The 21632-nt window shown below is 42.7% G+C and overlaps 1 protein-coding gene across 7 annotated transcripts in view; it reads left to right on the forward strand.

The window, feature by feature from the left end:
* MYO18A (myosin XVIIIA) overlaps positions 1-21632 on the forward strand; it is a 258536-nt gene continuing 236904 nt past the window's right edge. For 4 of the 7 annotated variants that reach the window (XM_069945228.1, XM_069945229.1, XM_069945230.1 and 1 more), the window contains exon 1: positions 1-129. The gene's annotated coding sequence lies outside the window, so the exon portion shown is untranslated. The remainder of the gene's footprint in view (positions 130-21632) is intronic. The other 3 variants (XM_069945236.1, XM_069945237.1, XM_069945233.1) reach the window with 2 other exon arrangements.

A 21632-nucleotide genomic window follows, 5' to 3' on the forward strand; every position in this document is an offset into this window, starting at 1 on the left:
GTCCTCCATTATTTCTAACTAGCTCTAGGGGGAAAAAAAAGCTCCATAGAGGGAGGATCGGGCTGCGCTGGTTGATGCGGGACATTGTGCAGATCGTGCGGTGCTGCTGCTGCAGGCGCTTCCCCGGCGGTATGTATGCGGTGACGGCTGCGGTGTGGACGAGGCACATGGTGCAGTGCGGCTCTTGTCAGTGATGCTGCTGCAGTGACCCCGGCTCTGTACAGTATATAGTATATAGGAGGACACATGTCCTGCGCGCTGCACACTGTGTGTGAATACCGCAGTAGCTGTCACACGGTGCGGTTTATACAGCCTGACTGTCCTCCACATACAACTTACACCAAGTCTGTGTGCTGGCTGCTGCCTATGGGCGGCCCGGGAGTATACAGCTATATAGCATGTGTATACGGGGCTCAGCTGAAGTTCTGTTACAGTAGCAGAATTATTACGTGATGGATACAGTGGGATTCCTGCCATAACATAGGATGAATCCTATTGGCCCCGTCATCTCCAATCAGAATCAGGTTTATTAGGGACTATGTTAGGGTGCAGTTGTCCATAGCAACCAATGAGAATGCCTGGTCATTAGGATCAGTGTTATTCCATTAGCAACCAATCACAATTCATGATTGGTAGGGCCCTGTTGCTCATAGCAACCAATCAGAGTTTACGTTTAATAGTCTCTCTCTGTAGCAACCAATCAGAATTCATGTTTAATGTTCTCAGTTTAGGTTAGAGAATGAAAGCTGCCTGCTGATTGGCTGCTTGGTGTAGTCCTGTAGCACAGGCTGGCGGTGAGCTGGTAATTGGCTAATGCTTGGTGTAATGATCTTAGCGGATGGAGGCGGCGAGCTGAGCTGACAGATGTCTCGGTGCGCTGACTTCTTATCCCCAGGATCAGTGGGCTTCATGTGTTCTCCAGATGTGTAGGGAGCGCGCACATTGGTGTTACACTCAGGTGCACTGAGGGGCTTTCCCTATCATTATATATATATATATATATATATATATATATATATATATACACCATCAGTGTCCGTATACAGCGCCTTCTATTGCATCACATCCCACAATCCCATTCACTTGGAGAGACTGTTGGGGTCTCGGTGGTCGGACCCCCATTAGTCAGACATTCAGTACGTTTGCTGAGTCATGGGAGTGGTGGATATACAATGTTTGGATAGGTTGACCCCAATGGCCGCTATAAGGAGACAAAGTGACACAATGCTTTCCTAATATTGCTGTGACTTTTCTAGAGCAGTGTTCCCCAACCTGTAGGTGACCAGCTGTTTCGAAACTACAACTCCCATCATGCCCGGAGAACAGGTTGTAGTTTTGCAACAGCAGTTTGGGTAACATTGTTCCAGTCCATAGTAGGGGTCCCAGTATTTAGACTGTTGTTTGATCAGTATAGCAGTACTCACCCTGCCCGGTCCAGTGCTGGTTGTCAGTATGGCAGTACTCACCCTGCCCGGTCCAATGCTGGTTGTCAGAATGACAATACTTACCCTGCCCGGTCCAGTGCTGGTTGTCAGTATGGCAGTACTTACCCTGCCCGGTCCAGTGCTGGTTGTCAGTATGGCAGTACTTACCCTGCCCGGTCCAGTGCTGGTTGTCAGTATGGCAGTACTTACCCTGCCCGGTCCAGTGCTGGTTGTCAGTATGGCAGTACTTACCCTGCCCGGTCCAGTGCTGGTTGTCAGTATGGCAGTACTTACCCTGCCCGATCCAGTGCTGGTTGTCAGTATGGCAGTACTTACCCTGCCCGGTCCAGTGCTGGTTGTCAGTATGGCAGTACTTACCCTGCCCGGTCCAGTGCTGGTTGTCAGTATGGCAGTACTTACCCTGCCCGGTCCAGTGCTGGTTGTCAGTATGGCAGTACTTACCCTGCCCGGTCCAGTGCTGGTTGTCAGTATGGCAGTACTTACCCTGCCCGGTCCAGTGCTGGTTGTCAGTTTGGTGCAGGGACTTCTGATGATGTGCTGTCACAGCTGCCATTTTTCCCCCCATCAGAGATTAGTGATAATATACAGACTTATGGTGCGTTTACACAGAAAGATTATCTGCCAAAGATTTGAAGCCAAAGCCAGGAGTAGATTTGAAAAGAGGAGAAATCTCAGGCTTTCCTTTATGACCTAATCTCTGTTTATAGTCCGTTCCTGGTTTTTGCTTCAAATCTTTGGCAGATAATCTTTCTGTGTAAACGCACCATTAGGCCATGTTCACACACTGTAAGAGACTGACCTGGCCGTTCCGTGACCCGGCCGGTACTGCAGTACCGCCTGGATGATCTGTGGCGCCACAGTGTTCTGATGCGGGCCCATCAGAACTCCCCACTGCACACAATGAAGCGTGCGGCCGGAGCCGCTCGTTCCACTATGTGCACTGAATAAATGTGCACTCAATAAATAGCGGCCATAGAAAACTGACGTGAGTTGTTTGCGGTGCCGCTAGAGATTCCGGCTGGAGCGCATACCACGTATATTTTCGTATTAATCACGGCCGTTGTTGCAAGTGGCAACAACGACCTTACTTTGACGAAAATCTATTTTGTGTGAACATGGCCTTAATCTGCGTGCAACAGGGAATCGTCAAGGATTGGCTGCTGACTTGTGGTGGAAATACTCCGAACACTAGTTAAATTCCATTTTTAGCAAATGTTGCCGATAAGATCGTTCCTGTCTGTGTAGCGTAAGTCAGACTTGTTGAGCTGGTGAAGCTTGTTAGACATGGCTTCTGCTTAGTGTCTCTCCCATTGTAGTGATCTTAGGAAGTTCTGTGTGAACAGGTACTAACTGGTAGTATACATGTATGTAGGAGAGGGAGGGGATGACTATAGGTGCAGGACACAGGGGCATGGGGTTTGGATGCTATAGGTCAGGTTCCCCAACCTGTAGCTTCTCAGCTGTTGTAGAACTACAATTCCCAGCGTGTTGGAAGCTGTCCCCCTACAGCTTTTATAGGAGGTGAATGTGGCTTTTCCTGTATGGGCACCAAGCTCAATGACTTTTTATTTTTCTAACCAAGTGACTATGATGTGTCCTCTGTATGTATAGTTCCTGTGTTATCTGTGCGGAGTGAATGTCTTCTGTGTCCGGACGGCCTTATAATAATGATTATTCATTCATGTGTGCTCTGCTGGGAACATGAATAGTTTCATTGCTGTTGCTTCTTGATCCAGTATTCCTGGGAAGCTTATCGATGGTCGCTGTGAGGATCAGGAGGAAGACAACCAGCAAATCTGATGAAAGTCTCAGTTATCTTACACTGATGACAAATGCTGCTATAATTCCATGAGGCTTTCCCAGGTCTGTGTCATGGGATGACTGTATCTTCCTTCCCTATAACCCGGGATGATGGGTTGCTGTCACACTCCTTGTTGCTGCTTGTCTAGGTGGCTCCCGCTCCCTCCACTTGTATTCTCTATGTCAGCAAACGAACATCTGAGAATGAATTCATATATGAGTTGGTGGAGGTCATTGTAGAAGTGACATCATTCTCTTAGCAAGTGGTGAAACAGTGACCTTATGTGACGTGTTCTGGAGTACAAATGTACAAATGCTATATACCGGCTATGTTCCTCATCTCAGATAAGTTGGTGTTCACACTAGAGACATAGCTGGCTAGAACGTTACGCAGAGAAGCCCGGCTGACCTAATTGATGGAATGGGGTAATTTTTTCCTACCATATCTGTCATCTTACAGGACTCTTTTTTATTTTTTTTATTTTTTTTATATTATTTTTTTTAACAGATTCTGTGAGAGTGGCCTCTGACACAATGTGAACGCCACCTTATATTGTTGACTAGATTCCTTAAATTACTAGCATGTATGTCACTGCTGCACCTATATGCTCATACATATTCAGTATCTGTTCAGACTTCCAGGTCTGCTGCAGGCATAGTATTACTGGTAGTGCAAGCTTCGGTGGGGGTCCTGCCTTTGTTCCCTCCTGTTCAGTAGCCCTAAGGGAGATATAGTGTGGCCCAATTTAAGTAATCAGACCTGCTACAGTTCCTTGTACATGGATGGGCCTGGATGTAACTTTTCAGGAAAAGTTCCCATGCGTATATCGTATATGACATTTTTGCCAGCTTTCTTCCCCTTATGCAGGCTCCATTTTTTTATGTCTACTGACTGGTAGGTAGCTGGAGCCTAGCCTCTATTATATCTCCCATAGAGTGAACACACAGGAGAGTTCCTCCTGCTCCACTTTCATTCACATCATCTATAGACACCCTATAAAGCAGCAGCAACATGGAGGGCATTATAGAGCAGTGTACGTGCAATGTCCCTAGATGTGAGATTTCATTAACATTGGGAACATTGCACCATTGGTAATGGTCACTAAACTGCATTGCTTTCTCATTAGGAAGCAGCTTGTGATGAGTTTTCTAGTGTGTGATAGAAGAATCGCTTGGCAGATGACCCCCATTACCATAGGGTCTTTTCTTTGTGACTTTAGGATACAAGCTGAATGGACTAATTGATAGGCATGATCGGGCACTTAGTGTCAGTTTGAATCATGGTTGGGCCCTGACTTGCCACTTTACGGCAGTGTGAAAATGCCCTAAGGTAATCTATCACTATGCACCTATATTATAGAAAGTAGAGTTACCCTGGTCTATGCAAAAGCTTCTGTTTTAACTGTTTAGTCACCAAGTGATAGTTTTTTTTCCCCTTGAAGAATGGTTCCTCTTCTATATGTTTCATGTCTTTTATGTCTCAACATTTGTTCATAGCTGTCATTAAAAGGTTTGTCACATTTCAAGTCTTATGGTATCTCTTTCTAATGCTGTAGTCAATATAGGAGCAAATATGTTGTTGGGTTATTATGCTTTATTACTCACATGCCTATATTTTGAAAATAAATGAAAAAAAAAAATATATATATAATATATATTTATTTACTGAGTCCTCTGTGAACTCTGCACTTCCCTTTATAAGTCTATATGGTTATAGTTCTATAGTTTTAGGGTTTGGCCTGATAATTGTTATCTGTAAAACAATGTTCTGTCTAGTCTTTTACCATGGCAATAAGCTGTTCTATTGAAAGTGATTATGTGACTTTTTTCTCTTTTGTATAGCATAATACCATAATAATTATCACATTATATTGATAGATGGGGGGCCCATTGGGATTATGTCAGCGCTTGGAATTTTTCCTGATTTTTTTTTTCTTCAAATCAACAGGTGTTAGAGTTATATAGATTTGTAACGTACTTCTATTTAAAAAAAAACCTTCCAGTTGCTGTATGTCCAGGAAGTGGTATATTCTGTCCAGTCTGACACCTCGGTCCATGACAAGATGTGTCCAGATCAGTAGTAACTCCCCATAGAAAACCTAACCTGCTCTGGACAGTTCCTGTCATGGACAGAGGTGGCAGCAGAGAGCATTGTGTCAGACTGGAAAGAAAACACCACTTTCTGCAGGACATACAGTGGCTGATAAGTAAAGGAATCGGCTAGATATTTCAAAATAGAAGTAAATTACAAATCTATTTAACTTGCTGACACCAATTGATTTGAAAGAAAATCACATAAGTTCCCCTCTAAGTAGCGAATTTATTTAGATTACAAAAAAGTCCTTACATTATTGGCAGAATCTGTGACAGTGGGAATGCGTGGCCAAGATGTGAACATGTTAATCCAAAATTATTAAAAGCACAGGTACTTTGCAAAAACAGCACCTCCCCCGTCCTCAGGTTGTGTGTGGTATTGCAATTGAGCTTATTAATTTCAATGGAACTGATCTGCAAAACCATACCCAAACTAAGGACAGTGGAGGTGCTGATTCTGAAGGGAAAAGGCCATCATTTTCTAACTCTGGATAAACCCTTTAAGCTGGTCATATACCTGCAATACCTGACAGCTGAAGATATCGCTCTGGTGCTTACTTATTACTCAAAAATAAGAGGGTTGGGCGTTCAAGATCCATCATGCCTGACCCTGCTTTCCAATAACATCATCTGTCTATAGGAAGTCATGAGGTTGACGTTCACCTTAGAGACATTGGTATAATATGTATGGGCATCTTTAGGCCTTTAACTATACAGGGCTGTTAATGCATTGGACTTGTAATGAACAGATACAGGCAAAAAGTGATATACAGTTCTTCCTGGACTTATCATCTAGACATGCGGGGTCAATGGATGCCACAGATATTGCAAATCCCTCTACATATGAGCCAGAAGTGACCCAGACACATCTAGGCCGTTGGCAGGGTATGATGTATGAGAGCGTACATGTATATGCATTTGGGGATATGTCATTTATATACTGCGATATGAGATTAATAGAATAAAATATAGGACACTGAGCAGTGCTTGTATCTATCTATATCCTCACAGCATGCTTTCATCATACATATCAGGGCTTGGGTAATCCATTTAATAGCACAGTAACATGACGGCTGTTTGTATATTAGTTTGCCTTTGCTAGATGTCATTGCTTTTATAGATGTTTTATAGACACTTTATAGTAAGAAATGAGCTTTAGTGGCATTCATTAGGCCAGGGCTAGCTTTATTGATGCTTGGTCATCCAGTCACCTCCACCGCTGTGTGGTATAGGGATTGCATTCTTCCTGGACTTTCGGTGTTGGGCCCAGTCTGTCTCTGGAGAGAGCTGTGGTTGGGATGGAAAGTGAGTAAAGTTTTTCTAAGAGCGCAGTGTGTGTGGAGCGAGGAGTCTGAGGAGGCCGACATCCAAAAATGTTGTGGTTACTAGCAATTATAGAAGATGACATTTGGCTTCTTCACATAGCCCATAGAGAGGACAGGCAGACACTTATTCACCAACAGATGGGAAGTTTAGCAGGCTTTACCTCCTGTTACTGGTGACATATTGGATATATTGGTAGTCAATAACTAAGAAGACCTGGTCTCTATCTGAAATGTCTATTTCTCATTGTATTCACACTGATGTATGTTCTGGATTTTGAGAATAGAATACTCCCGCTGAGGGTGGGGTGGCCATTGGGCTTAGGCTGGGGCGGCCATTGGGCGGAGACTGAGAGAATTTCTCTTTTTGGGGGAGTCAGGAGGCCTCCATACATATTATAAGAGAAACAGATCGCTGATCTCAGGGAGACCAGCCAAAGATAACACTGCCGGCTGCTAGTAAAAGCGCTCAATGCAGTGAAATCCTAGGCGCATTGCCCCCTGGGAGGCATTGCTCCCACCTATCCAGAATCCTGCTCCACACTGATGAGGGGCAACACTCCGAAACTGCTGTATGTGGATGGATACTTGGCCTTGGTTTTTCCTTTGTCATTATATAGGGCCACCTAATATGGTGGTTTCCCTACAGGAGCTGCCCCTTGGCTGGAGGGATATCTGGCTAGTCCTGTGTTTTGAGACTCTTTAATGAGGCTCCACGGGCCCTTCTTTTCCATACATATTAAACAGTTGTCTGGTCCCTGTATGATGGGCTCTCCAGATGACATCCCCAGGGCAATATGTATCCAGTCGCCGGCCTCTGGGGTAGTACTTTCCTGTAATGACTAAACTAATACTTCTCCATTTGGGGAACACTGCTCAATTGTAGTATATAGGAAAAGTCCTGCAAGTCACCAATAACTCCTGTTGTAGTGCCATTTTCTGCTTCGTGTTGTAGATGTATTCGGATTTTCTGAATCCATTTTCCAAGTTTCACTCAAGACTTATCCTATGCTGCTTACCCTGGATTTCAGAAACGTCCATGACAGATACTTTTAAAAGGGTTGTCCTGCTTGGTCACTTTCTTCCAGAAACAGCTCATCTCCTGTCATCTGTTTGGATGTGGGTTTGCAGCTCAGTTGAAGTAAATAGAGCTGAATTGCAATACCACACACAACCTGAGGGCTGGGGTGGTGCTATTTTTGTGGATAATCTCTTTAATGGCAAAAGGGTAAAGTTGTTAATTGCAGAAAATATGCATGTAGTTGTATTGTTGGATGTGATGAATGCAACATGTTCTCTTTATATACTCAGTAGTAAATGAATCAGTGCGCTCACCATGTCAATCAGATGATTCCACCTGAGTGATATACAGCAGGATAAAACACAAGTTCAAGCCCGGCCTGCGGCTGTTTCGGGTCCAAGTAATGCTTTGTCAGGACATGACAAGGAAGAGGGAAGTGAAAGTCATATATACTTAATAGCAAAGTACATACATGCCCAGTATGTGTGGAGTGAAACATGAGGCAAACCACCAAGAATTTCTCCTAATTTAAATAAATGTATAGGTATTTGAGTTCCAAGAGAATGCACCTGGCCACACTGTAGTGATTATAGTGTCATGTGGTGAACTACTTAGAAAAAAACTCAATCGCTGTGACAATGCAATGCATCAGTAGTTAATATTAGTGCATTCACAACTGTAGGTACCACAGGGGTCAGTCTGGTTTTAGGCAGATTGGTGCCTAACCATCACAATAAAACTGCACCATACTTTCATGTTACAGAAGCAGTGTACGATCATAGCAAGGTCGCTGGATTCCAAACTTTTTGGAGATTTTCCTACATAATTAGTTGGAAGAGGAGATTTATGAATACTATTCCTGATACCTCTCTATATTTAGATTTCTGCTCCTGTCTGGCTAGAAGTACATGGCCAGATTGGGTATACATGATGGCATAAAGTATTGGGGAGTTATACTAAGGTACTGCAGGGAGTGAGGTAACAAATGCTTAGCTTTCCCTCAGATTTCATGTCCATTCTTAAAGGGTCTGTTCACTCCACTGAAATGTAGCCGGATGGTCTGTTGTCCATAGATGCCTATGGATCCTGATGAATCCTATTTAATGTAATGGAGTCTGTCAGTTTCCTGTGTAGTGTTTATTTATTGGTGTAACCCTGGCTACATCTTTTTAGTCCTCCATCTTAAATGAATACCTTATAAAATATACCCCATATATATGGCCTACTATAACATATTAAATTTATGAGGTCCATTTCTTACATTGGTAAAACCAGCATTAAAAGAGTAGCATGCTGTGCCATTCTCCCCATCTAAACAACAGTCACAACAGTAGAACCCAATGGATCCCCATTGGAGCTGTTGGGCACAGTTGATGTCCGTTGTTAGGTGGGTCTGGCACATAGAAGCTATGATCAGAACATAAATGAATGTCCTTTAAGAAAACTCTCTTTTTGGGTCTTGGAATTTCTAGTTACATTGTTCCATCTGCGGAGCTGGCAGGCTATATAGTTCATCTGACTTGGATGCCTCTTCTTCATGTAAGTGTTCATGTAACTTTAGATCAGAGGAGGCCGCTAACAGTGACGCCAGACTTCTCAGTTTTGCTATTTTTGGTCTTTAGATTGTTTTCCTTGTGCTCACATACGAGGCTCTGCTCTGAGTATTTGTTTTATGCATTTTTCTATCCGGAGAGGGAAGCATTTGCCATTATGTAGTCAGCTGTTGGGTAGCTATGTGCTTATAGTGATGGTAGCTGTGCTCTAATGCTATGTGACCTGGGGTCTTTTACCTACAATCATGCCATATGCAGGGAGTGTTTCTTTATCTGTTTACTCTGTATTATGTGTATTTTCTAAGTACTATCTCACTGCCGTGCTGGGAATTAGACCTGATTAATGTCGGCCGGCTGCTTTGCTCTTCATATCTCATGAATGAATTCAGGTTTAATTGACTCTAAATACTTATCTGCAAGAGATTTACTCTGTTCTTCTCCGTAAGAGGTTTATTAAAGTAACTATAGACTAATAACTGAAGTGGGCTTTCTAAGGCTGTGTTCACACATGGATGTTCAGGGGATTAAAAACGGACAGATGCAAATGATTTTTGTTAAATTCTGTCTATAGCATTGATATTGAGTGACCTTTGGGGAACTAGGGCCTTCACAGTGCTCTTCATGAGCAGAGCCTTTTGTGGAGCCTTTCCATACAGAACTCAGTAGTTTGTGCTGAAAACCTCTTCATTCCTTTCACTAACAGAAACCTATCATCTGCCATGTGGCACCTACAATGGAGCTGTGGCCCAGTCACTTTTTCTCACAATACACACTTAGCGAATGTGTAGGCTTGGACTATTCATTGTGGTAATTGCTGGTAGTGTTGACTGGACCCGTCAAACTTGGGGTTGGCAGCGTTCTCCACACCTCAACACTTGACTCTTGGTGGCTGTTGAAGTTGGATGCTACCTTAGGGAGTCCTGGAAAATAGGAATACTGCGAACTTCTGCAGCCTTGAGGAATCAAATTCAGAGCGCTCAGATTTGGAGAACAATGCCGGACCCAAATGGTTTGACCAGTCTGCCCAATGCTAATTGCTAGCACTAGTCAAAAATGTGTGAGAAGCTTTATACTAAAGGCTTATTTCATATTTAAAAAACAAAAAAACAAAAAAACACAGTGGCGTTGAATGTGCAGGCGGATTAACCCTATGAGATGTGTATGTGCAAATTACACAAATGCACACTTACCTTGTGAGGTTGTACATATTAGCCACAACTCTAATGTAGGCTTGTAGGCGTTAAACTACTGCCTTCCACCTTCCCATTTCCCTGGCTGTGGGATCGGGACCAAAATATCCAGGTAACCTTGCAACAGTGGTGGATTCCTTGGCGCTCAATCCTCCGAGCTCGGGCACAGTCACTCCACTTCGATCAAGAGGCAGAGATTCCTGGTATTTTTACCAACCAGATGTGTTATTTATTGTAATGCTATGCGTTTCAGTGGTTAACCACCCTTTTCATCAGGCATGCCACGGTGTAGTCTTGCACTGGAATATGGAGCCCACTGGCTAGATACTCTTTTGGCCAGGGTGAAAGGACCAATGGCTACTTTAGCCATATGCACTTGGGTCTTTCCTGGAGCATATTCATCCAAATGCAGCATGAGCATAGCCTTAATTCTAACTTTGGGATTATCATCAGATGTTGTACTACATAGGGCTTGTAAAGTGCTGCAGAATATGTAGGCGCTATATAATTAAAAAAAATATTAATTATTATACTATTAACTCCTCTTGAAGCACACTAATAATACTGTGCCTGTGTTGACTTTGTGATCTTTATGATCTTTATTATCTTTTTTTGTGCTGATGGCCTCTAGTCTGGCATTATTTTGAACATGCCTCATACACAACATAGTCCCTGTCTCTGTGGACTGACCCTAATGAAACCTATTGAAGCCTGGCAGTGCTAGCACTTAATACACTGCTAAGGGTAGAAGTGCTGAATTGTCCGAAGCTGATTTACTACTTATTGTTTAGGGGTCAATTGACTTAGGTCTGTGATTAGGTGAAACATGGCAGATAAAAGGAGACTTGTCAAGGTCATAGAGGTCTAATCGGTGTTATCCTTCCAGAATAAATACCTATGGAGAATCCCTGCTTGTACTGATATCCTGTGCAAATAGTATTGTTCAGCCTTGCCTTGTTTAATCAGTGATTGGCCATATACACAGTGATTTATAACATCTTACATTGTCGGATCTCCTAATGTCGGCTGTTGCCGATGCGGAGAGTAAGCGAGCACCGACCTGTCAGATGAGCGCTCCCTTGCTCTTCATTCCCCGCTCGCTGCCGACTCTATTACATGTGTCGACAGCGAGTAGGTAAGAGCGGAGGAAGGGTGTCGGTAAGCTCATAGTATCCTCCTGGGATCTCGAGGAACTCATAGGATCCTCTTTATCGTCCGGGGAGCCTACAGGAGATGGTGGCGGTCTGCTGCCACTGCTCCTATTACACAGAGCGACGGCCAGCAGACCATCGATAACGTTCAAAAATCTTTCAACATGTTGAAAGACAAGGATCAGCCATCATTGGGCATTTCGCCTAATCGTTTCCTTTTAACATGAGCTATTACACCAAGAGATTATCAGACAATAATCGGCTGCATGCAGCTGATAATCGCTTTTTCTCATAGGGCTTTAAGACTCAATCCTTCATTTTCTTGTAAGGAAAGGGAATGATTGGTGTTCTTTTACGCATTATTTGGCTAACCAACATTCGCATGATGACTTCTCAGTTATTGTCCTATTAAAATGGCTAGTGGTCGGCCTATGATTGAGCTGATCACGTTCTGTATGCAAACATAATTTTTTAGCAGGACCTCCAGTGAAAAAAGAGTGTGTATTGCCAACAATAATGGAAGTGAACAGCCTCATGAAAGATTGCGTCATTGTTCATGCGACCGTGTCGGATAATTGGGCTGTCTAATGGATCCTTTCCATGAGTGGTGAGTGACTTGTACATAGTCATTTGGTGCATGTTAACTGGCAATTATCTATCCTTGTAAATGGAGTCCATAGGGGGTTTCTCATTCAGCATTTTTTTGGAAAAATTCCATTGTGGTTTTATTTGAATCAAAGCCAGAAATGTAGCAAGCAGAAGTATAAGAACCCTATTACATGGCCCAATGCTGACTGTAAATGAGTGCTGATCATGTATATTGGCATTAAACAGAGCTTATTACAAGACTAGCAACCATCCAAACACAAACAGTCACCCAGCCTTTTGGTGCCATCACCTGTTAAAGGGGTAGATGTGCAGATGTAGTAGTGAGGGCTTCAAAAACAGTAGAGGGCTTCAAAAGTCTACTTGTCTAAGCGTCAGACTTAGACAAGTTATTAGAACAAAATAACATTAATACATATGTATAGAACCAACCTACCATCCTCCCCCTTCCCTCCATCCATCCCCTCCTTGGTTGAACTTTATGGACATGTGTCTTCTGTGGTTGGTATTTGGGGGGGGGGGGGTGCGCCCTGGAATGCCAATAATCCCGGTGGAAGTCTTGCATACATATAGTAAAAAGAGTGCTACAGCATCCAGAAAGAGATCTTCAAAATTTGTGCAACCAAGTACATAGCGATCTGGATGCTGTTGGAGATTCTGGATTATATGTTTGTGACATCCAAAAGTTTTTTTTTTTTTTAAATGATCGCTATGCTTTAAAGGGGTTATCCAGGCTTAGAAAAACATGGCCGCTTTCTTCCAAAGACGACACCACACTTGTTCTTAGTTTGGGTGTGGTTGTGCAGCTCCGTTCCATTGATTTGTTATTTTTCTAAGTAATTATTAAAAGTTATGTTTTGACCTGTATGTGAGGTTACTTACTTTTCCTCCAGCCATGAGTGTTTTTGAATACTGTAAAGGGTATGAGGCTATATGCAAAGCAGGCATTTTTTGTAATGTATAGGTGCCACAAAATGGCCTTTTTTTGACACTTAAAGGGAACCAGTCACACTAAAATTGGCCATAAAGCTAAAGAAACGTGCTGGTAAATCAGCCAGCACGCTTCCTAAACATCCCCCTGTACCCTCCTGTACATACAGCCTGCAAATTTAGTTTAACTTTCATTTAGTTGTGTGTTTGTATGTCTTTGTGACAGTTCAAAAGATTTTTGGTAATGACAATGACCCTTTAAAGAATGTCCCTGCAAAACTAAACCAAATAGGAGCTAATCAATGTTTACCATTGGAGTCAGTTGTATAAGAATACCCATTTACTAAAGGCTGATTCACATCTCAAAAAGTGTGTGTGTGTGTGTGTGTATATATATATATATATATATATATATATATATATATATATATATATATATATATATATCTCTAGTTAACACTGTATACATGTCTAGATACGGGGTTTACTGACTGCTTTTGTTGCAGACGAGGGGCCTGGCAGATGCCTCTTTGTCTAGGGATTAGCTAGATCCAGGTCTTGATGTTCATTGCCTGAAATAAGCTTTGATGATGAGAAAACAATCCCTTGTAATGGCAGATTGTACAGGTGAATACCATTTTGTTATACCTAATTAAATAATTGTACTGGTTTCTATTGCATACATATATCTAAGGCTGACTGTACATGCTGCAATAATACATTCAGAGATATAATAGTATGAGGAGGCAACCCTTGCAGTTGTGAAGAAGACATACAGAGAGTATGAACAGTAGACATGGGGAAATCTAAACCTAGGGGTATTTTCAATGTGGAGCAACCTTGTTCCTTATCAACCTTGTATTAGACGCTGTGATTTTGAAAACTCAGGACAATTTACAATTGTGAATTTGAGTATCTGAACCAGGTACAAGAATTTTTACACCCTTAGGCTATGGTCACACGTAGTATGAGATAGCCGGTCTCAGAAAAGATCATCTCTGCCGGTACTGCAGTACTAGCCAGATTATCTTTAGCGCCGTTGAGTTCTGATGCGGGCGCATCCTTGCGTTCCCGCATCAGAACTCCCCACAGCACACAATTGAGTGTGCGGCTGGAGCCGCTCGCTCCATTGTGTGAACTGACAGGGTCATGTCAGTTTTCTACGGCGCCGCTAGGGATCCCGGCGCCGTACACACTCTGGCTGGGATTCCCTCAGCCTGCAGCACTACGTAAGTTGGAACAACGGCCGTGATTTCTGCGGAACTTAGGTAGTGTGAACATAGCCTTCAGCCTCATCCACACAGCCATGAGCACGACCTTAATGCATCTAACAGTCTATGGAGCTTGGACCGCAAAACAGTCTGAATAAGTGCACGTCTTACTTTTTTGCATTCATCCACACACGGATCTGTTTTCAAAACGGATATTTGGATCATGACTTTAAAATCAATGGGTCCTTTTTCTGTCTGTAAGGGTCCTGATTTATGGACAGAAAACAACTGATGGATGGAGCCTTAGGCCTCTTTCATGTATCAATAGGTCAACCATAGTCGTGGATCCACCAAAGAAGAGGAAGGTGCCTTAGAAAGGGAGATGTTGCCTGGAAACCCCCACTGTTTGCGGATTGTGGAAGGCTGTTTCCCAGATTTGTACACAGGTGACCGCCTCCAATATCATGCCTACAGCAAAAATTGCTTTGCTCTCCTTACTCCCAGCCAACCTATCGCTCGTTTGTAAAGGTTTGCTACTCCATTTTTTGGCAGCAGCAAGTACTGTCATCCTGAGACTCCTTGATTGCAGAATGGGTCGCAGATGTTGATCATCTGCATTGCATGGAATCATTAATGGCGGTTGACAAGGGTAGGGTCTGCAGAGTGGAGAACAAGTGGTTGGTGTGGACCGCCTATAAGTCAGGATCTGTGTTCCCGCAGTGGTTGACATAGAGAGTGACTTTATTTTCTTGGCCCCCTCTGTACAGGCATTAGGCTACTGCTATTTGCTTCCCCATTGGCCTTTCTCCCTTATCTGTTCCCCCTAATCCCCTCTTTTTTTTTTTTTTTTTTCTTCTTCTTTAATCTTACTTCTACCTTTTCTCTTTTTCCTTTCTATTCACCTCTTCCTTCTGTGGTTGGTATTGTTAATACTATTTCTTCGATTTCCTATGTCAGTGATGTTGATTTTTGTTGTATTGTTTGATTTACAGTCCATACCCCTTGTGTTAGGTGCAACGTCGGTAGTGGCACACTACCTGATTTGGACTTTAGCATGGGCACCTTTATGGTTTACTACCTCTCTTTCATGGACTATAGGGCGTTGTTTGCCCTTCAAGACCCACTAGCTCTGGTTTGGATTTCGCTGAGCGCTTTGCTTTGTCTTCTGGATTTGTGAAAATGTATTGAGGGATTTCTTGTCTTTTTGTTTTCAATAAATATTTGTCTTGTCGAAATTATTATTGTTATTTTTTTAATTAAAAATTTATTTATAAAAAAAAAACAACTAAGTGGCGCTTGGCTATGGGGTAAATTAGCTACTCAGTTCATGCAATGTTTATCTCCTATGTTCTTTAAAAGTAAGGAATCTTTTAAGTTATACTTTACATAGCTGATTCATAAAACCCAAGGGCTCTTTTTATGCATTAGACCCAATGTATACTAGGCTTAGACTAGAGTGTGTAGATGCCGCTTATATGCAATACATTACTCACAGGAATAAAAGCCTCTCAGAATACGTGCATGTCTCTGTAGATGTTGTATTGATCTTGGTTATGTATATTTTGTATATACTTCAGTTATTCTTGTATAGGGGCTTTCTGTATTAACAAAAAGAATTGAAACAAAAGAAAATAATTTCTTTTGTTTGGCTCCTGATGGTCTGGAAATTCCACTGACAAATACTTCCCAAATTCAATTTTGAGTTGGAATTTTCTTATGGTTTGGAACTTTCAAAATGTTAGTCCACATGTAGAAGTAAAAGTAATAGAAGAAGTGCAAGCAACATAAGAGGGGCTGTGGTTGTCCTCTGGTGGGTTCCATGTCTGTGTGGAAAAACATCCCAGAAAACCTATTTGCCTTAATTCCCACCAGTAATAGGCATCCTGTGGTATGTGTGTATGTATATGTATGCCTTACCTCACTACACTGCCCCCTGGAGGAAGCAAGCAGGTGAAATGCAGTTTAGGGACATCTTGGTAGCATTACCTGTGGTATTAAAGGGGTAGTCCCATCTCGGCTAACATAGTTATACATGTAGGACACATTCATTTAGCAAACTTGTCTCCTTCTCCTGATCTTTCCACTCTTTCCCTCCTTTGATGACCGCTCACTGTCTAGGTTACCGACCACCACTCTGCTCTTAACCCTTTGAGGACCGGGCCAATTTAAATTTTTTCGTTTTAGTTTTTTCCTCCTTGTGATCAAAAGGCCATAGCAGTTGCAATTTTTCACCTAGAGACCCACATGAGCCCTTATTTTTTGCGCAACTAATTGTAATTTGCAATGACAAGGCTGAATTTTTTCATAAAGTACACAGCGACACCAGAAAAAATTTCAATGTGTGGTGAAATTGAAAAAAAACAACAAAACACATTTTTTTTTTATTTGGAGGATTTTTGTTTTTACGCCGCTCGCACTGGGGTAAAACTGTCTTGTTATATATGTTCCTTAAGTTGTTACGATTACAATGATATGTAACATGTATAACCTTTATATTATGTGATGGCCTGTAAAAAATTCAAACCATTTTTAAAGGGGTTGGCAACTTTATAGTAAAATTGCTCAATGTACAGTATTAGTAAGTGTACTCACTGTATATACTGACAGCAGCTCCCTGTGTACATCATAGAGCTAATATCAGACTCCCCTCCTTCAGGCTGCCCTGCTCTGTGGTGTTTTGGTCCATAAGATTGCTTACATAGAGGAGCATGTGACCATGCCCCGCCCCCCAGTGTCCACCACTGAGCCTGTATATGTCTATGGAGAACACAGTGGACAGAGCATGGTCACATGCTCCTCCATGTCAGCCATTTTATGGACTGAAACAAAACCGAGCAGGGCAGCCCAGCCTGGTGAAGATGAGTCTGATATTAGCTCTATGAGGTACACAGGGGGCTGCTGTCAGTATATACATTGAGCACACTTACTAATACTTTGTACTGACCTATTTTACTATAAAGTGGCCAACCCCTTTAACAAATATATGTTCCTTAAAATCGCTCCATTCCCAGGCTTATAGCGCTTTTATTCTTTGGTCTATGGGGCTGTGTGAGGTCTCATTTTTTGCACCATGATCTTTACTTTCTATCGGTACCTTGATTGCACATATGGGACTTTTTGATCGCTTTTGATTACAATTTTTCTGGATTTGATGCGACCAAAAATGCGCAATTTTGCACTTTGGGATGTGATAAATTAATAGTTTGGGCGATTACGCAGCCAGAAGCAATCGAGTGCCATTACGGCGCAGACCCTGGCCCGAGCCGGATGTGTGGATCGCTCCTCTGGGACAACGTCCCAGGGGGGGCGATCCACCCCACTAGACACCAGGGATGGGCTGCAGTAAGTAATCAGATGCATCCAATTACTTAATTAGCGGGCATGACGATCGGACTGTGCCCGCTAATAGCCGCGGTCCCGGGCTACGAGCGGCACCTGGGACCGTGGTGGTTAAGAGCGCGGCCACCGTTCTGAACATCCCTAGGCGGCCTAGGACATACGGGTACGCCCAAGGTCGCCTAGGGGTTAAAGCAGGGTTCTGACTCATATATATAGCTATAGTATACATTATACAAAATATCTATACTTCATTGCTGTTCATTTACATTAGAGCTATATATCAGCCAGACCATTGCTTTTAGAGCAGAGTAGTGGTTGGTAACCTAGACATTGAGCTGTCAACAATTGGAGGAAAAGAGCAGCATATCAGGAGAAGGAGACACATTTGCTAAGTGAATGTATTTGCAGAATTCTTCAGAGTTTGGGGATCCTGTAGCTGCACAGAATAGATTGTTCTGTTCTTTGATGGCTCTTGAAGTTCCACAAAAATGATTTTGTAGATGTAACCTTGAGCTTATACTGGCCGTGACGTGTTTGCAGAGATGGAACATGCCGTCCTCTCCTTTCCACCTTCCCATTTCTTTCTTCCTTCATGTGCTGTAACCAAGCCTTTCTCTTCTACTGCACTTGTTACACTTGTGCCAAAGATGACAACTCTCAGAATAAGTTAAAAATTTCTCCCCCCCCCCCCCCCCCACAATGTGGTCTGTGGGCTAAATGGGAAATAATTTTGGTACTTGGACCAAACACTATGGTGGGCTGATTTTTGGCCGACTTAAAGCATGTTATAGAGTCAGGTTTGCGTAGATTCTTTTAGTCCTCCCTTGTAGAATGTGGCCCTGGGCCATGGTTAATCTTTAACCCAGAAAGCTCAGTCTTAAGCCTGCAATACGGAAAAGATAGCTGCTGGCTGAGAATGGCTGACGGCTATGACCCCTGACACCCCCATAAGTATTAACATTCTTCTTGGCACACAGTGATAGTGAGGTAGCGGGCTGTCACTTTTACATATTATGTTTATGGTAAATGCCGTTGAAATCATTTGTCACCTAATATCTAACGTATGCTGACAGCTTTGCTTTCACTTCAATGTCTGCTTTTTGGATAATGGAAGTGTATGTATTATTCAGTAATACAGAAAGGTATAAGATATCTACCACTAGCTATGTACCAGAAAGACCAATGGTTTACCATTGTAGAATTGACTGTAACCTGTTCCCAATTGGTGTAAAGAGGCCCATACACCCATAAGAGCTGTCATCCAAATGTTAGTACAGCAAGCAGCTGTTCATGCCCCACTCATGCATGCTCAGCTCAGCTGTGTATGCAGGCATTTCCAATGGGAAGTAATCCACTTGTAGATGTTATGGGTGGCAGTATAGCTCCAGGGAGAACATGGGATAGAATATTGGAAACTGAGCCCCAACCAGGATTAAGGATGGAAAGGGGAGCAAGAGCCGCGACAGCCAGTGATTGTTTGCAGTGGTCACATGTTCTTGTTGAGATGGACCAAATATTGGTATGGTGAGTATGGCTGCTTTCTTTATTTTCTACTATTTTGGATCATAGTAAAAAGGATAAAATTATTTATTTAAACCGTTTATGGATAAAGATAGAAGGAATGAAGAACCTTGACAATTTTTTCTTTCTTTTTATTTTTTTCAAATTAATCTTCACCACTCATGTGATCCCTCTCCCCCTTGTGTCTTGTGTATATAATGGACTTCTGGTAATACTGTATGTTAGTCCTCTGTTATATACACAAGGATAGCATTTGATGCACCACAGCATGTTAGGTAACCTGTGACTGCTCTGTATGTTGTCCATCTATTAAATAGCTTTTGGCCATGAAGCTAAAAATATCTAGAGATGTCGGAATCCTCTACTGTCAAGTCATGTTTGAAGGAAAGTGGATGAAAATCAATAAGGTCATCATTATAAATCCCAGAGGGGCTGTGATTCTGCTTCCCCAGGGTCCCGGATGTCAAATCTTCTTGGTTATCTTGCAATATAGTAAGTAGAGGCTCTGTGCAGGATGACACCTAAAGGCCCTATTATACAAAGTGATTATCGTCCCTATTTGGCCGATACGACCGTTATGGCCGATAATCGCTTTGTGTAATAGAAGACAACGATCAGCCGACATGCACAATGTTGGCTGATCGTTGTCTTTCAACAAGCTGAAAAATCAACGATCACAATAGAATCGATCTGCTGTAGTCGCTCCGTGGAATAGGTGAGGTGGCAGCAGACCGCCGCTATCTTCTAAGGGCTGTCCGGACGATCTAGCAATTACCCGAGCAATACACCCCCACGCAGCTCCCCACTCCCACCTGGCTCTTACCCGCTGCCGACACATGTAATAGCGCTTGCAGCGAGCGTGGAATGAGGAGCAAGCGAGCGCTGACCTGACAGATTGGCGCTCGTTTGCTCCTCTGTATCGACCCGTGTAATAGGGCCTTTATCCAAGCCCCCTGTATGTGTATTAGTTATTTGTAGTTCATAATCGTTTTACCATTGAGATAGAAACATAGAAAATTGTCGGCATAAAAAGACCACTTGGTCCATCTAGTCTGCCCTATTAGTAGATCATTTTAGAGCTCACTTAAATCAACAAGTGTATCAATATACTACAGCTGATATCAACCAGAAGAACTACAACATGTCTGAAGTTTTTTTTTAAATGATTTATTCCCAAAAAGTCTTTTTCTGTATGTGTACATTCAGAGCCGGCTGCTCATGCCCTAAGGCTTTAGACATTGCTACTGTATACATTATCCTTGCGTGCTTCTCCCAATTGGCTTATATCCCTATTACTCTGACAACTGCAACTGTGTCCAGAAATAGTTGCTCAGTATAATGGTTTTTGAGGATGGATTCATGGGTGTGATGTTGGGGATGGTGTGATCTGCATGCAGTTTGTGTGCAATCCACATTACGGAGTAGAGAAATTACATTGTGAGCTCCGCTACAGCTGCCCATGTATCAGTCCTAAAAGTCTGAGGAAAAGGATAGTAGAGGCTCAATTGCTCATTGACCAGGTGAGTTACGGAGAACAATATCTTCCTACCATTACTTGGAGTCTGTGTTTTTCTGTCATGACTATGGGAAGACCTAAACCATACATAGACTGCTATAAGGATGCTCATGTTGGGATCATTGCATGTCTATAAGGACAAGAAATTACAGGGGAACCTCTCCAAAAACTTAAGCAGACCAGATTTCTGGCCACCATACATTTTGCATAGTTGTCACCTTCATAGGAGACCACATTACTGGTGCAATTTTGGGTGGTCTTCTCTGTATCTTGATGGCAATAATAGTTATTCTGCTTTTATAGATAATGGGTTGTTCAGCAGCCGTTGTAGTCTATATCAGCCTCCTAAGAACAGGTCCTTGTACAAAGCCAACACATAATGACAATGATAAAATATCCTGCTTATTTCTATTAGATGGAAACGTAAGATCTGAAAGATCTATTCTAGTATAGAATCCATTTGGTATGTAGACCCCAGGCTGATGCCCCCCCTGAGCACCGTGCCCTCCACTAGCTGCCGCTTGCCACTCATCACGTTGGTTTTCTTTTTGTTTGAGGTCTGGAAAGCGCAAGCCCAGCTTTCTAGAACTGACAGGTCTGTGGCTGCGCACGTCCCTTTTGTGTAGGATGCTTTTGTTGCCAGTCGCCGGCTGCTTCCTTTCATGAATAATTGAGATGGTGTTAAGTTCAGAACAAACATAATAAAAAAAGAAAAAGTGGGAAGAGGGAGAAGAGAGATGGCGGTAGCGGCTGCTGCCACCTGAGGAACTGGGAATGTGCTATATATGTTATAAAGAGTGTGATTGGGATGAATCAGATCACCAAGAGGAATGGCAAGTATACAGAATCCAAAAAGCCCCCAAATAGGATGGGAAGCTGTGAGGAGTAGGGGTGGGGTTTTCTTGGGAACAAAGCCTGGCTGGTGGTCCATGT

Source organism: Dendropsophus ebraccatus, chromosome 11, assembly GCF_027789765.1.
Source record: "Dendropsophus ebraccatus isolate aDenEbr1 chromosome 11, aDenEbr1.pat, whole genome shotgun sequence".
NCBI classification, from domain to species: domain Eukaryota; kingdom Metazoa; phylum Chordata; class Amphibia; order Anura; family Hylidae; genus Dendropsophus; species Dendropsophus ebraccatus.